Source organism: Pelodiscus sinensis, chromosome 28 (genome assembly GCF_052426305.1).
Source record: "Pelodiscus sinensis isolate ZL-2025 chromosome 28, ASM5242630v1, whole genome shotgun sequence".
Lineage (NCBI taxonomy): Eukaryota > Metazoa > Chordata > Testudines > Trionychidae > Pelodiscus > Pelodiscus sinensis.
The window spans coordinates 18387148-18402440 of record NC_143079.1 but is presented as its reverse complement, the minus strand read 5'-3'; the positions used below and the strand labels follow the sequence as shown (position 1 = coordinate 18402440).

At 54.5% G+C, this 15293-nt stretch overlaps 1 protein-coding gene and 4 non-coding genes across 8 annotated transcripts in view; 1 reads left to right on the top strand and 4 right to left on the bottom strand.

Moving 5' to 3' along the window:
• Positions 1–15293, bottom strand: part of LOC142824070 (zinc finger protein RFP-like) — a 246383-nt gene that overhangs the window by 209934 nt on the left and 21156 nt on the right. The window lies entirely within an intron of this gene.
• On the bottom strand, positions 5431–5502 carry TRNAC-GCA (transfer RNA cysteine (anticodon GCA)). Its single transcript has one exon. It is a non-coding gene; the product is annotated as a tRNA-Cys (tRNA).
• TRNAS-UGA (transfer RNA serine (anticodon UGA)) lies at positions 8463–8536 on the top strand. Its single transcript has one exon. It is a non-coding gene; the product is annotated as a tRNA-Ser (tRNA).
• TRNAS-AGA (transfer RNA serine (anticodon AGA)) lies at positions 9224–9305 on the bottom strand. The gene has a single exon. It is a non-coding gene; the product is annotated as a tRNA-Ser (tRNA).
• TRNAE-CUC (transfer RNA glutamic acid (anticodon CUC)) lies at positions 13361–13432 on the bottom strand. Its single transcript has one exon. It is a non-coding gene; the product is annotated as a tRNA-Glu (tRNA).

Here is a 15293-nt window from a genome sequence, read left to right as displayed (position 1 = left end):
TGTGGCAAAGATGGCCAAGACCAATCCCCTACACAGAGCCCCAGAAAATACCACTGGGCACTTGTAAAGCTCCCTCTCGGGCAGCGCTACGGAATGGATCCAGCTGGCCATCGGGCTGACTAACCCATCAACAGACGAGTCCCAGTGAGACTTCTCAGCCCAAGTGCAGAGACTGTGGAGTCTCCCACTCCCAGCCCAGTGGCAGAGGGGCAGCGCCCTGAGGAGGCGGGTCCCGAGGTAGTGGAGACCTTTAAAGGGAGCGGAGACGTAAGGTCAGAAGGAAGGAGAACAAGTCACCTCTTCTCACGTGAGATGTGCTGGGAAACTACCAGATCTGTTGCAAGCCGAGCTCCAAGGGCTGGTTCCTGCCTGGTGGCTCCTTGCAGGGCCTGGCTTGAGAAGCGCCAAGGAGCCGTGTGTGGCCAGGAGAGAGGGAGCAGAAGGAACGTGGCTGAAGGAGCAGGGTGGGGGAGTAGGAACAAGGGAGAGTGTCAAAGGAAGCGGGGGGTGTTAGGTGGTAAGAAAGCCAGGAGAACGAGGTGGCTGGGGACTGGGCATGAGGCGGGACATTATGTAGTTTTGTGTCCCCGTGCGGCAAACGCACCAGCCACACTGCCCCAAAGGTGAACAGCCACAGTAGTGGCACTTGCAGGGTTGGTCCTGGACTGTGTGGCTGCAATGACCTGGTCCAAGGCAAGGCATCTCTGCGAAGTCTCAGCCCCAGCCCTGCCTCCTCCCATCTCAGCCTAACCTGTTTCACTGTCTCCCACATGCTCCTGAAAACCAGCACACAGGCTGCCCAGCCCTGCACCAGGGGCAGACCCTGGAACTGCCTTGTGGGCACCCACAATAAGAGCAGACCCTGTGTTTTTACCTGGCTTTGAACCAGGGACCTATGGCATGTTAGGCAAATGTGATAACCACTACACCACAGAAACACAAGTAAAAGGGGTTTCTGCCACTGCACTTAAACTTGGCAAATATTCGGTTGCTAACCCTTTGGCCAACAGAGATTGCTGCAGGGCAAAGGAATTCTCTGTTGTCAGTTTTGTGGCCTCAGGAAGGGACCAAACGGAAGGAGGCCGGGCCCCCACCTGGGGACTCCAACCTAGACCCTGAGAGGCTGCTGTACCTGGCACTGGCAAGGCAGGGCTCTGACTGCAATTGCTGGGACAGGCGAGCCAGCGCCAAGTGCCCTTGTGATTCCCTGGGGGTGTCAGTGCCCAGAGACCCTGCGAGTGCAACCTCTGCAGCTCCTGCAACCGTGGAGAGTGACTCTCGTCCCCCTTCCCTTGCAATGGCAACAGGTGGAGGAGCTGGGAGTGAAGCCTCAGAGAGCGGCCCCATGGCTAAGCTGGCCAAGCAGCTGCTGGGTGTGGGGGAGGTGAGGGAGGCAGCCCCCAGTGGTGCCTGGCCAATGTGTCTGCTCTCCCTGCCATCCCTCCCTACATAGCTGGAGTTGGCCATGTCCCCACAGCAGGAAGCCGAAGGGGGCAAAGAGCAGAAGTGCTGGAAGCTGGTGGGGGTGGCCTCTGGGTTTGATTTAGTGAGTCTTACTTGGACTTGCTAAATCAAACGCTGTAAGATCGATTGTGGCTATTCATCCCCAGGTCCTTGTTCTTCTGCAGGACACGGCCAAAGGAGAGTAAGGACGAGCCAATGGGCATCCAGATCAGATCACACCCTTGTTGAATGGATGGAAACAGAAACCAGACACACACACAGAGCCAGTTTGAAATGGTTCCAGCTGAGGGGCGGGTTTGTCTGGTTTATGTGCGTTGGCACTAGAGCACGTGAGGGGTTTGTGGTCATTTGAAGAATCCCTGTTCAATAGAAATCCAAAGTGTGACACAGCTGGAGATGTAAAAGTTTCATTTCGATTGATGAGCTTTCTAAGGGGGCACTTGTTACACCCCCAGAGCAACCATGTGTTTGCATCCAGTGTTGGGAACGGAGCAGGAAACGAGGCTTTTGTGTGACACACAGCTCAGGTGGGAGGGGCCCTCACTGACCCCAGAGTGTGACTGGTTCTAACCAGGGATTTGCCCTGAAAGCAGCAGAGCTGGGGCAGGACAGAGAGTCCTGGGAGATGAAGCAGCTGGAGGGAGCCAGGAGAGCAGAGGCCAGTCTGAGAGCTGAGAGTCAGAGGTGCCCACTGCACTTTCACACCACAGGTCCTATGGTGTAAGGGGCAGCACTCAGCACTCTGAATCCTGCAATCTGAGTTCAAATCTCAGTGGGACCTGCTGGGGCTCAGCTGATTATTACAAGGTTCAGGTGCTTCAGCTTCCATGCCCTGAGGTTCAATAAAGAGAGTTTTGTTCCTCTTGCTGGGTGTCTGAGGCCACTGGAGCTCCATCTCCAGACTGAGCAGGCAGGCGGGAAGGGCCTGATGCCATCACAGCTGCAGGGCAGGTCACCCACCTGGCCCCTGAGCTCAGCCCGTGCTGGAGGCAGCCAGACAGTGTGAGCAGGTCAGAGGGGGGATTGGGGGAAGGGTCCTGAGTCCTGGCTCCCAGCCACGCACCTTGGCAGAAAGACCAATGGCCCCTGCACAAAGTGCATTGTGGGAATAAGAGTTGGGGCAGCAGGAAAGGGGCCGGCCCCTCAGTACCAGGGCACAGGCAGGAGACGATGGGAGTGAATTCTGCTACCTCTGCCATGGCTTGGCCCAGGAGGGCTGGGGTCTAGCAGCTTTTCACCCCGGCGTTGTGGGAGGCCAAGTAGGAAGGGGCCTCTGGAGGCTCATAGCCCCCTGGCCTGCTGTGTCTGTAGAAAGGGGGGAAGAGGACACATATCTCTCACTGGGGAACAGGGCGCATGGATCCCACTCGTTCCTGCAGAAAATGAAACAGGCTGAGCCCTTCTCCTGTCCCTGGAGAGATGGAAATGGGGCCGTTCCTTGTGGGGAAAGAAGTGGGTGTGTCGGGAGTGGGGTTCGAGTTCAAACCTCTCCACAGAGCAGAACCTGTAATAGCCTGCAGGGTAGATGTAGCCAGGGGGTGTTTGGGTTTGTTACGAGCATTGAGCTTTGTACAACAGCCCAGGGAACATTGTGAAAAGCCAAAACCTTCCAGTCCTGGGTATCCCTGGCCAGTCAGCAAGTGGCACAAAGGTTCCTGGCAGTGATGGCTTTGAGTAGTTTGAAACAAACCCCCACAACTCAGATGAGGTGGCCGAGTGGTTAAGGCGATGGACTGCTAATCCATTGTGCTCTACATGCATGCTTTGAATCCCATTCTCATCAGATGTTTGCAGCCCTCCCTCTTGCTTCTCCCAGATCTCTCTTCAGTTCAGTGCCAGCCCCTCCTGTACCCCTGCCTACCCCAGCCCCTCCCACTGCAGCCTGGGGAAAGGGGAAATTTCCACAGAGACACTCCCAGCTGGGACCCTCAATCCCTTCTGCCCTCAGGGGGCCCTTGTGATGTCACTGCTGCCTTGCAGGCTCATGTCCTGCCCCTGGCCAGCTCCTTGGCATGTGTGAGCTGCTCCCCGTCACTCAGGGCTGGTTCTGGGGTTCATGCAGGGAACATCAGAGGCTGCTCAGGGGGCCACATGCTCCCAAGGTCACCTTTTAAATGTCAGGGCAAGCCAGGATCTATCCCGTCCCTTCCCCAAGACCCCACCCCTTTGCTGAGCCCCTGCCCTCCCCAAACCTTTCCATGGACTCTTGGTTACTAATGGACACTCGCCACTAATGACATAATCACACCCCAGCCATTTTGCTAGGGCTGCAGCTGGGGAGAACAGTTTAATTTAAATCATTAAATGATTCAGCGTTTGAACTGTCTCATGTTAGTTGATCAAACTTTATTGTAAAGAAAGGAAAAACATTGCGGCCAGCACAAAAGGTTTCAATGTTGCTTTATTTATGGCAGGAGTGGGGAACCTTTTCTGGGTTGGGGGCCACTGACCCACAGAAAAATCAGGGACCACGAAAGTGAGAAACAAAAAACCTCCTCCAAAGGCCCCCAGCCCTCTGTGATGTGCCCCCCAACTAAGACACCTCCCTCCTCTGGCGTTCCAGCCCCCATGGCGTGAAGGGCAGGGACAGGGAGGACTGAGGTTCACATTTACTTTTCTGGGGCTGCAGAGCTTGCGGATTTTGTGGACCTGCTTAGTCTATTGCTTTTCTAATCGAAAACCTGAACCACTCAGCCCTGATCTTAGCAGTGCCAGAGGGCCGGGGGAATTGGTAAATAATCCCAGTGTCCAGGCCTGACAGCACCTGCCCCACATAATTCACACAGCAAACCTGGCTCCTAGAGCACAGGGGGAGTTGGGGGCTCATTGCTAGGCCCTGGGGTGAAGCATCAAACTAGCATCTTTCTGGGGGGCCTGCGAATATTGCTGTCTCTGCTGTACAGACAGGGCCATGGAGCCATTCACTGAACAGGCCAAGATCTGCCCCCAGCACCCTGCCCCACCCACTGACATGTTGACTATCTCTCTGCCATGGGGCTGTTTGCATTGGCCTCTTCTCTCTGGAACCAGGTTTAAGCTACGGCTGAGGCTCTGAGCAGGGGGCTGGGTATGGGGGGGCTGAGTGTGGGGGGGGGGGAGCGTGTGTTCCTCTGGTTCAGCTGTTCCCTTTCTTCTGCCCTAGCAATTGCCCTGCTGCAAAGCAGAGAGAAGAGCTGAGAGGTGCTGTGAGCTGTGATGCAATGGCAAGGGTGTTGGATTTCTAATCTGTAGCCATCAGTGTGAGCCAAGCTAGTTATTTAAAGGTTGTGGGTTCAAATCCCACCTGAGTCAGTTTAGCTGCTCTCTGACTTCCAGAGCAGCTTTTACAGACCAGGCTGGACCTGCCCCTGTTGCATGATGGGAGTGACAGGGAGCTTGTGATCCCAAGACCTCTGTGTGAGACTCCCCTGGAGCAGTCATAGCTCACAGGAGAGAGCCCCTGGGTACCACACACTGGCCACCGAGACTTGCTCCATGGTCATCTCAGTGCTCTGGGTGCGAGAGACGTGCCTGAGACTCCTGGTGGGTGTGTGGGCCCTGCCCTGCCCTCCCTGGTGGGGGAGGGGACAAACACAGGCCGGTTGACAGGGGCTCTGACACTCCAGCAGCGGGATCGTCCAGCCCTTCAGCCAGATTCAGACCAGGCTGGTCGGAGCCTCTCACGCTGGCCGAGGGGGATTCTGTGCTTGCTGCCTTGGGAGCCAGGGTCACATTGCAGAGCTCCCCCAGGGATGTGCAAGAGGGCTTATTCCTCATGGGGAGAGGAATAACTCTTCTGGAAGAAGCACTGTTTTCCAATGATGTAGTGCAAATTTACTTATGCAAGAACACTCGTGCTGTGCTCTGCACGTTTTTGTGCAAGAACATTGAGCAAAAACCCTGCCCTGTAGATGTAGCCTACAGGTTTGTATTCATTCAAAGAGTTCATATACAAAGGAAGTGTCTCTATTAAATAGACACTCTTGCAGGGGGCACTTGGATTTGAACCAAGGACCATGTGAGCTGCAGTCAAACACTCTGCCACTGAGCTACACCCCCATATGAAAAAAAGTGTCTTCAGCCAGTATTGAGAAGTGGGTGGGGAACAGGAGGCTTTTGTAGAACACACATCTCAGGTGGGATGGACCCTCACTGACCCCAGATTGTGACTGGTCCTAACATGGAGTTTGTCCAGAAAGCATCAGAACTGGGGCAGGACAGAGGTTCTGTCCACACAGAAAAGTTCTTTTGAAACAATGGCCGTTATTCCAAAATAACAAGGCAAGAGTCTACACAGCAATTCCGTTATTTTGAAATAACTCTGAAATAACGGATGGCTGATTCCAACTTCTGTAGACCTCACTGTACGCAGAAAAATGCCTATTCTGAAATAGCTATTTCAAAATGAGGCACATGTACATGCTCCACTTCTGCTATTTCAAAATATCCCCTCCCCAGGGCCATTCTAAGTTATTCCCCCTGGGGCTCTAAATCAAGGTAACACGTCTACATTAGGGAAGCCTCCTCAGACTCATTTTGAGGTTTCCCTGCAGTGTAGACGTGCTATTTTCAAATAACTGCTCCAGAAGAGCTTATTCCAAAATAAACGTGCCATGTAGACGTAGCCAGAGAGTCCTGAGAGATGAAGCAGCCGGAGGGAAGCCAGGAGAGCAGAGGCCAGACTGAGAACTGAGTGTCCCAGGTGTCTACCCCAGGCCTTCTGTCTAGGTCCCAGGTGTAAGGGGCAGCACTAATGACTCTGAATCCTCCAATCTGAGTTTAAATCTCAGTGGGACGGGCTGGGGTGGTTGCTGGGAGGTCCTTGTGCTCCAGGCTTTTCAGCTTCCTTTCCCTGAGATTCACTAACGAGGGTTTTGCTTGTCTGAGGCCCATTAGAGGTTTGTGAGCCGACTTCTGCTCAGGTGACCGATGGCATCACAGCATCAAGGCAGGTTGCCCATCTGACCCCTGAGCTCAGCCCATGCTGGAGGCAGCCAGAGAGTGTGAGCAGAACGGGGGGGCAGGGGAGTTGTATACTTTGGGAAGGGTCCTGGTTCCCAGCCACACGCCTTGACCATGACCATCGGTCCCTGCACAAAGTGCATTGTGGGAATGAGAGTTGGGGCAGCAGGAAAGGGGCTGGCCCCTCAGCACCAGCGAGCAGTGGGAGAAGATGGGAATGAATCCTGCTACCTCTCATGTGCAAAGGGAGCACTGACCCACTTACAACTCATCTCTCGTGCTCTGGCCTCCAGCAGCTTTGTGCCCCACTAGGGTGGGTTATTTCAGAGGCCAGGGAGGAAGAGGGAGGGGTCTCTGGATGTGCAGAGCCCCCTGGCTCCGCCTGTGAAAAGAAAGAACAAGGGCACAGGCAGAAACTTCAATTCCACTTTGTGCGACTTGACTTTTTCAATCTAAGGACTTTGAAGAAACACTGCAAATATCTGCTCCAGTGGTGCAATGGGTCAGCGCACAGTACTTATAAGGCAGTACTTGTAGGAGACATGCTGAGGTTGTGAGTTCAAACCTCACCTGCAGCACTCACTTTGAGTTTCTGCTGGGTTGTCCCCTTGCAGTGGTTCCCAAACTTTTCAGCATCACTACCCCCTGCTTTTTGAAAACCCTCATGCCCCCCCCCTGGAATTTCTTCACACCCTCTCTCCTCCCCGCTCCCCCCCCCCCCCCAGGCTGTCCCCAGAGCCCAGGGCCTGGGAGTCTGGTCAGCAAGTGAGACTCGCCCATCAATCCAAGCTGCTTTCTCCCCGGCTGCCGTTCCTGCCTGTCCCGCGCCAGCGCCGCACGCAGGCCAGTGGGGCAGGACGGGGGGTGTCAGTGGGGCCCTGCTCTCAGTCCGTCCCTCACAGGCCCTGTGGGCTGCTCGAGGGCTGAGCCCGTCGCCCAGGCCTGGCGCGGGGATGGAACATGGGGCACGTTTCCCCCTGTGAGCGTGTGCGGGGGCAGGAGGGAGCCACACGGGCCCGGCTGAAGGTTTTGTGCTGGGGCTGGAGGCTTGAGCCCGAGCTGTCGGCCTCAGCGGGACTTGCTCCTCCCCCCTCTCCTGCCTGGCTGCCTCCTTTGGCCAGCAGCGCTCAGGGGGCAGGGCAGCCAAGAGAGCCAGGACCAAGGCACAAGCCCCTCAGAGGGGACAGGCCTGAGGCCTCTGGCTTCTGCCAAGGGGCTTTCTGTGGTGCCGGGCGGGGGAGGGAGGCCAGGCCCAGGCAGGAGAAGGGGCAGCACGACACTGTGTTTCTGCCTGGTTTCACTCAAGGGTCCTTCTGCAGGTGAAGCGCCCATTAGAGCCCCCTGTGTTGCTGGGTTCTCCTGCCCCAACACTCACCCAAGGGCCACCTGGGCAAAGCAGCCTGCCCCAGCCCCTTCCAAAGCTCAGCTGGCAGAGCAGAGGCCTGTGGCTGGGGATCAGCAAAGGCCCCTTAGGTTGCTTTTTTTTAAAAAAAAAATAATAATAATGGAGACTGCCTATCTCCTAGAACTGGAAGGGACCTTGAGAGGTCATCAAGTCCAGTCCCCTGACTTCTCAGCAGGACCAAGTACCATCCCTGATGAATTTTTGACCCAAATGGCCTCTGCAAGGATTGAACTCACAACCCTGGGTTTAACAAGCCAATGCTCAAAACACTGAGCTATCCCTCCCCAAACATCTCTGTAGTCAGCATGGGGCTTGAACCCATGACCTTGGTATTATTAGCACCAGGCTCTAACCAACTGAGCTAGCTGGGCTGCTGATTCAACTCCACCTGAAAGGAGAGATTCTTCTTCCTCCCCCTGGCTGCAGGCCAGGCCTTAGGACCAGGCGGCTGCCTTGTGTCTGTCCCTTTGGGGCCTGGGGCTACAATTGCCAAAAAGGTTTTGGGTTCCAGCTGCCAATCTAACGTCTTAGGCTGCGCAGACCTCAAGACACAGCAGGAGCTGGAGGGGAACGGTGAACGGCGGCACTTTGGAATGGGAACATGTTCTCTGGAACCATAAAGTAGAACAGTTTGAGGGTTATTTTGAAGGAGGGCACTGTGGCTTAGTTGGCTAAAGCAGCTGCCTTGAAAGCAGAAGGTCCTGGGTTCAACTCCCAGTGGTGCCTTGTGGTGAGGCTAATGTGTCTCTTCTTTCCACCATATCCCAACACATATCAGGAGTTGGTTTGCTGGTGTCCTAACAGTGGAAGTAGGATGGCAGCAAAGAGCTGGTGCAGGTGCCCTCTGGGTTTGATTTAGCGAGTCTTAACTAGACTTGCTAAATCAAACTCTGGGAGATGGATGAAATCTCCACCTGAATGAAGACATGACCTAATGGTGCAATTAGTTAGATGCTGACCACACTGACCACAGACAGTCTGAGCCATTCTAGTGCTCTGGGCATGTGGCACTGCCCCCAGCTCATGGTGCATGTGCGGCTCCACCCTGGCTGCACAGTGCATATACAGCCCCTCCCCCTCCCTGCATGGAGCTTGTGGTGGCAGGATGCTCTTGTGCTGCCCAGCCTGGCCCTGCCACCATCACTGGCGTGCAACCCAGGGTCCCCTGGGGCAGGCCATGCAGAGCCCCACAGCTGCATGGGGAAGGGCACTGCTGACAGGTGCTGGGGAGGTTAATGCAGCCCCAGGGAACTGCTGCAGCCTGCCAGGAGCCAGGCAGGCAGTGCCTGATGGCAGCTGCCCCACTAGCTCAACCCTTAACCCAGTCCTGATGCCAACAGTAACAGCCCCACTGCTGGTAACTCACAGAGGCCCTTGTTGCCCAAGGTAGAGGTGTGGGCAAAACACAGTCCTCGCTGTGAGCAGGATTTGAACCTGCGCAGGGAAACCCTATTGGATTTCTAGTCCAACGCCTTAACCACTCGGCCATCACAGCTTTGGGCAAAATGGATCCAGGGAAACTGGTAAATAATCCCAGTGCACAGCCCTAATGTCACCTGCCACAGAGTTCACACAGCAAACCATTGCAACAGCTGTGCAGAGGAGTCCCGGCCGTTCTGCTCTTAGGCTGCCTTGGAAGTGAGTTCTGCTTCAAGGTCTTCCCTCCTCCTTCTTGGTCTTCCTTTCCCTTTTCCTTCCTCTTCTCTTCTCCCCTTTTCCTTCTTCTTGCTGGTGTCCTTCTTGGACCCCAGTTTATAAAGAGAAATTCAAGTACCGCTTAGTTCTACCTTAACCAATTATTTTAGTATAATTTCGCTATCCAGTCGGCTAAGATGGAGCGCTTCCAGCCTCTTGGAGAGCCATGTCACAGGCACAAGCCCCCAGAGACCCCTCTGGCCCTTCCGGGGATACATCGCAGGAGCAAGCAAGTGGCAGCAAGTGCTGGGCACTCTCATGGTAGGGGCCAGAGATAAAGCTGTGGTCCAAGGAGGAGTCTCTGCAGGCCCTGCAGTCCAGGCGGAGGAATGCAAATATTTATGGCTGAATGGTTGACGGCCTTGCAAAGAAAGGCCACCTCCCCCCACCCCAGACCAAGTCAGAGCCAAAGTCAAGGAATAGCGGCAGGGGTATGTGAGGACCTGTGAGCGCAGTTCCCGCACTGGAGAAGCATCGCAGCACTGTGCAGACTATGAGGAACTGGACCAAGTCCTGGGGGTTGGGGAACCCTGTCTCCAGGGACAGTTGTGGAGTCTGGGATGGAGACACCTGGGCAGCAGCGGCCGCAGCTTCAGGATGACCACCCAGATGACCAGCAGCTCCAGGATGAGGAGAAGGAGGATTCCAGGAACGTCGTGACCCTCACCCTGGAACCGGTCCCCCAGATGCAGGAGGCCTCCCAAATGTCCTCGGGCACCGGGGAGGGAACATCAGGCGAGTGCTGTGATGTTGCAACACACACAGGGCAGGCGGGAGCACAGGGGGTGATGCGCTATCGTGACGTGTCATGCTGATTGTAGGTGGGGGGACACCACACATGTCTGACCCCATAGAGGGCCGTCCTCCCCCCGCCATGTGTGCAAGGCACCACCTGCTCCTGCAGACACTGCTGCCAGCGGCTAATTTCCTAACACTGGATGCAAAGAAGCAAGTGTAACGGGGGTGTAGCTCAGTGGTAAAGTGTTTGACTATAGGCAAAAGGGTCCCTGTTTCAACTCCAAGTGCCCCCTGAGAGGTTGATCAACTTCTTTGAAACCTTTGCATCTCCAGTTGCATCTCACTCTGCATTTCTGATGTGCAGAGATTACTTCAAACCCCTGGGCTGTGTCTAAGCTGGGTCACTTATTCCAGAAAAGCAGCCGCTTTTCCAGAATAACTTGCTAGCTGTCTACATTGGCCGCTTGCTTTTCCAGAAAAGCAATAACGATCTACTGTAAAATTGTCAGTGTTTTTCCAGAAAAACTATGCTGCTCCTGTTCGGGCAAAAGTCGTTTTCCGGAAAAACTGTTCCGGAAAAGGGCCAGTGTAGACAGCTCAGTAGTCTTTTCCACAAAAAAGCCACGTTCGCAAAAATGACGTGTCTACATTGGCCACGGACGCTGTTCCGGAAAAAGTGCTTTTCTGGAAACGTATCCTGCCAATGTAGACGCGCTTTTTCCGGAAATACTTATAACGGAAAACGGTTCCATTTTAAGCATTTCTGGAAAAGGGTGCCAGTGTAGACGTAGCCCTAATGTGTTTCTGTGTCAATGCGCATAAACCAGGCAAACCCATCTCAACTGAAACAAGTTAAAATCTGCTGTGTCTGGTTTCTATTCCCATCAATTCAGCAAGGGTGTGATTTGAAGGTCCTTGGTCTGCCTGGGCTGTGCTGTGCAGAAGAACAAGAATCACACCCAGTGGGGGAGGAATGGCCACTATCTTTCAATCTTCCGGAGTTTGATTTAGCAAGTCCAACTAAGACTCACTAAATCAAATTCAGAGGGTACCCCACCAGCTTCCAGTACTTCTGCTCTTTGCTCCCTTTGGGTTCCTGAAGTAGGGACACAGCCAGGCTCAACTGACGGAGGCCAACTCTCGCTACTTAGGGTATGTTTACACTTGCACCCTCTTTCCAAAAAGGGATGCAAATGTAAAGACTGAAAACTATAAATGAAGCCACCAGGGACACATACAATGGGCCTGCAAAAAAATGAACCAGCTGAGCACTTTGCAGAGAACAGGCCATCGCCCTGCTGGGAGAGGCGCCATCATGCACAGACTCTGCGCAGGGCCAGACTGCTGGGAGGAGGCTCTGGCCATGGACTTTCCTCCCCTCTCTGTTACCTCCTGCACCTGGGGCTGAAAGGGACGTGGGCTGCAGGCTGGTCCTGCCCAGCTGCCTTTCCCAGTGGGAGCAGAAAATGCTCATGGAAGGGCTCACACATTGTCCCCAATGCACTCGCCTGAGGGACTGAATTCTTGCTGCCCCTGGGTGCACCCAAATGCCCTTCTGGGGGGGGCAGGTTCCCCAGCTCACACCCCTCCTGTCACACAAAGCTTGCAAATGGGGTTGATTTTCCTGCATCTCCTCTTGCTTGCTGCTGCGCTAAAAGAAATCTTGAAACCAGCCCCGTCTCCTGTCACTGGAGAGATGGCCCTGTGCTGGGATATGAGAGAGTATCCCAGTGATGCTCCTCGCAGCCCAGGAGAAGAAGGGGGCTCTGGGTGGAAGGAACCCAAGTAAAACAGGTCCCAGTGGGATGAACTGGGCACCAGCTTGGCCCAGTTGAGTGAGGGGAGGTTGGTCCCATGGTGTCAAGGGCAGCGCTCAGGACTCTGCAGCTGCTGGCAGAGAAGAAGCTGGGAGGCAAGGTGCTGGCAGCAAGAGATTTCAACTTCTCTTTGCCCTGGGTCTGCCGGCCGCCAGCCACCTTGACCAACCCTCAAACCAGCTGGACTAGCCAGCCCACGTCACAGTGAGTCGCTAGTGGCCCTGTCAGAGAACAGCCATTGGCAGCTGTAGAGACGTCCCTGCAGCTGCCTGAGGCGCCTCTCTTGAAAGGGCCACTGGTGAGCTGTATTTTTGTAGGCTAGCTAGCTCAGTTGGTTAGAGCGTGGTGCTAATAACACCAAGGTCATGTGTTCAAGCCCCATGCTGGCCACAAGGGTGTTTGGTTTGGTGACTTCCCTTCCTTTAGCTGCCTGCTATGGACAGGGAAGCAGAAACAAGCAAAAGGCTGAGAGCTTTGCAGGAAGCAGGGCAGAGATCTGGTAGGGGGAGGCTCCAGCCTGCACAGCCCCAGTGGCTAAAAGGGCCTGGGCCTGGCTTCCTATCCCCAAAAGCAGGGGACCTGATGCCCAAATTCCTGCTGCTGCAGTGGCTACCTCAAGGCACCAGCTGGGGGGCAGGCTCTGGAGCCCAAGCCACACGGGGAGACTCAATATGTCCGGGAGGCCTGGAGCGTGTGAGCCCTGCACAGAGGCTGCTGCTGGTGGCCTGCTTCAGTGGCCCAGCAGTTCAAGTTCCCCTGAACCAGCTTCTCCCCCTGGAGCCACCCCCCAGCGCTGCTGAGGCCCCTGACATGAGGCAGTGGGACCACCAGAGGAAGGTGCCAGCCTTAGCCCTTCCTCCCAGCCTCCTCCCCCTCCCAGGGTCTTTCCCCAGCCCCTCCCCAGTTCTACATTCCCCACATAAAAACCAGAGAGTTAGTTCTTTCAACAGGGAAAAGTCCTGTTTGTGTTACCAGCAAGGGGAGGGGGAGGGGGAGAGGGAAGGGGATGTGCTGGGGTATGTTGATGTTGGGAGGGAGGCACAGAGGGCAAAAAATGAGGAGTAATGTTAGTTAGTTGGAACCAAGGGGCTGGGTTTGAACTACTGCAGAAAAAAGGACTCTGCCCCTGGAGCTGCCCTGTCCTCTCCAGAGCCCTTAGGCTGGCACTGGGGAGGCTTGAATCCAGGCAGTGCCCAGCCAAGGGTGAGGGGTTAGAGTTAGCCCCATGCTAGGTCTCAGCTGTTGTAACATGTGGCAAGAAGATTGACTAGGGACATGTTTTGGGACAGTTGCAGCTGGTTTCCCTGACTGGGAATTGAACCCAGGCCACAGCAGTGAGAGGGCTGGGTCCTAACCACTAGACCATCAGGGACACATAAAACAAGTCTCTTTGCTCACCTACACTAGCCTTTCGCAGGCCATTTTCTGTCCACTTCAGGATGAGGGGGGGTCCATTCTCCCTTGCCCAGAGGGGACAAGAACAGCCAAATAGAACATCAAAGCAGCCAGACTGGGCCATGCCAGTTGTCCAACTAGCCCAGGATCCTGTCTCACAACAGCAGCCAATTTCATTGTCCCGAGGGAATCCTCAGGACAGACAGTTATTACGTGCTCCCTCCATTCCCAGCTTCAGATATACATCAGCTAGGGACACTTGCCCTGTCCATTCTGGTGAAATGCCATTGATTGATCTTTCCTGCATTAAATTATCCAGTTCTTTTTTGGACCTTCTTGTAGATTTCACCTTTGCAACATCCTCTGGCAAGGAGTTCCACCGGGCGCAAAAATGCTTCCTTTTTAACTCGGTTACTTACCAGTTTCATTCTGTCACCCTGGTTCTTAAGTAGGTGAAAAAATAATTTCTTATTTGCTTTTGGCACCCCTGTCATCATCACATAAACCCCTGTCCCGTCGCACCTTGCTTGTCCCTTTCCCAAGCTGAGAAGAAGAAGTTCCATGAGCTCCTGGGAGCTGCTTTCCAGAGAAGAGGCATTTCCAGCAGAGAAGATGGCCAAGCCCAATCCCCCTACACAAAGCCCCAGGAAATACCAGTGGAGACTGGGAAAGCTCCCTCTCGGGCAGCGCTACGGAATGGATCCGGCTGGCCATCGGGCTGACTAACCCATCAACAGACGAGTCCCCGTGAGACTTCTCAGCCCAAGTGCAGAGACTGTGGAGTTTCCCACTCCCAGCCCAGTGGCAGAGGGGCAGCGCCCTGAGGAGGTGGGTCCTGAGGCAGCAGAGACCGTTGAAGGGAACAGAGACAAGGGAGACGTGAGGTAGAAGAAGGGGAACAAGTCGCTTCTTCTCAAGGGAGATGTGGTGGGAAACTGCCGGTTCCAGTGCAAGCCGAGCTCCAAGGGCTGGTTCCTGCCCCACTGGCTCCTTGCAGGGCCTGGCTTGACACGCACCAAGAAGTGCCGTGTGTGGCCAGGAGAGAGGGTGGGGAGAACGGAAGGTGTTGGAGCAAGCTGGGGCTGCTGGGTCGTGAGGGATCTGGGCATCAGGGGGAACCTTACCTGGTTTTGTGTCCCCTTGCAGCAAAGGCTACAGACGTCCCAGAGGCTGGAGGTGCTGCCATTGACCTTGCCCAATGTGGTTGCAATGCCCTGGTCCCTGCCAAGGCACCACTGAGGAGCCTCAACCCCAGCGCTGCCTCCTCCCATCTCAGCCTAACCTGCCTAGGTCTATGTCTACTCTCATGGCTTTTTGCGTGAGTAATATGCAAATGAGGCTAAGCATGGAATATCGCTGAGCATCATTTACATACCTAATGGGCCACCATTTGTTTCAGAAGAGGCTCTTGTGCCAGAAGGAGCATCTACACGGCCCCTTCTGGCACAAAAAAAACCCTTTTGTGCAAGGCCGTTCTTCCTGAAAGGTAATAGATGTAACGGCATTGCACAAAAGCGTTTTTCTTGCGCAAGAAGGGGCAGCGTAGACAGCTCCTTCTTGCGCAAGAGCCTCTTCCGCAATTTCTGCTGAGATGTGTTTTAGTAGTTAAATTCCTGGATTGCCCTTGCTCATTAAAACTGCTGTCATATGGTTGGAAATGGGGAAAATATTGCATTTTATTAACATCAGCAGAACTGATTTACATAGGGCCTGTGTGTTCTGTAGTCTTGCCTTAATCTTTGTATTCGTGCCCATTAATGTGAAAGAAGATATTTGCATATATATTTGCATATACAGACAACTGTGGATAATTCCCTGTAATATTATCACTCTCCTAT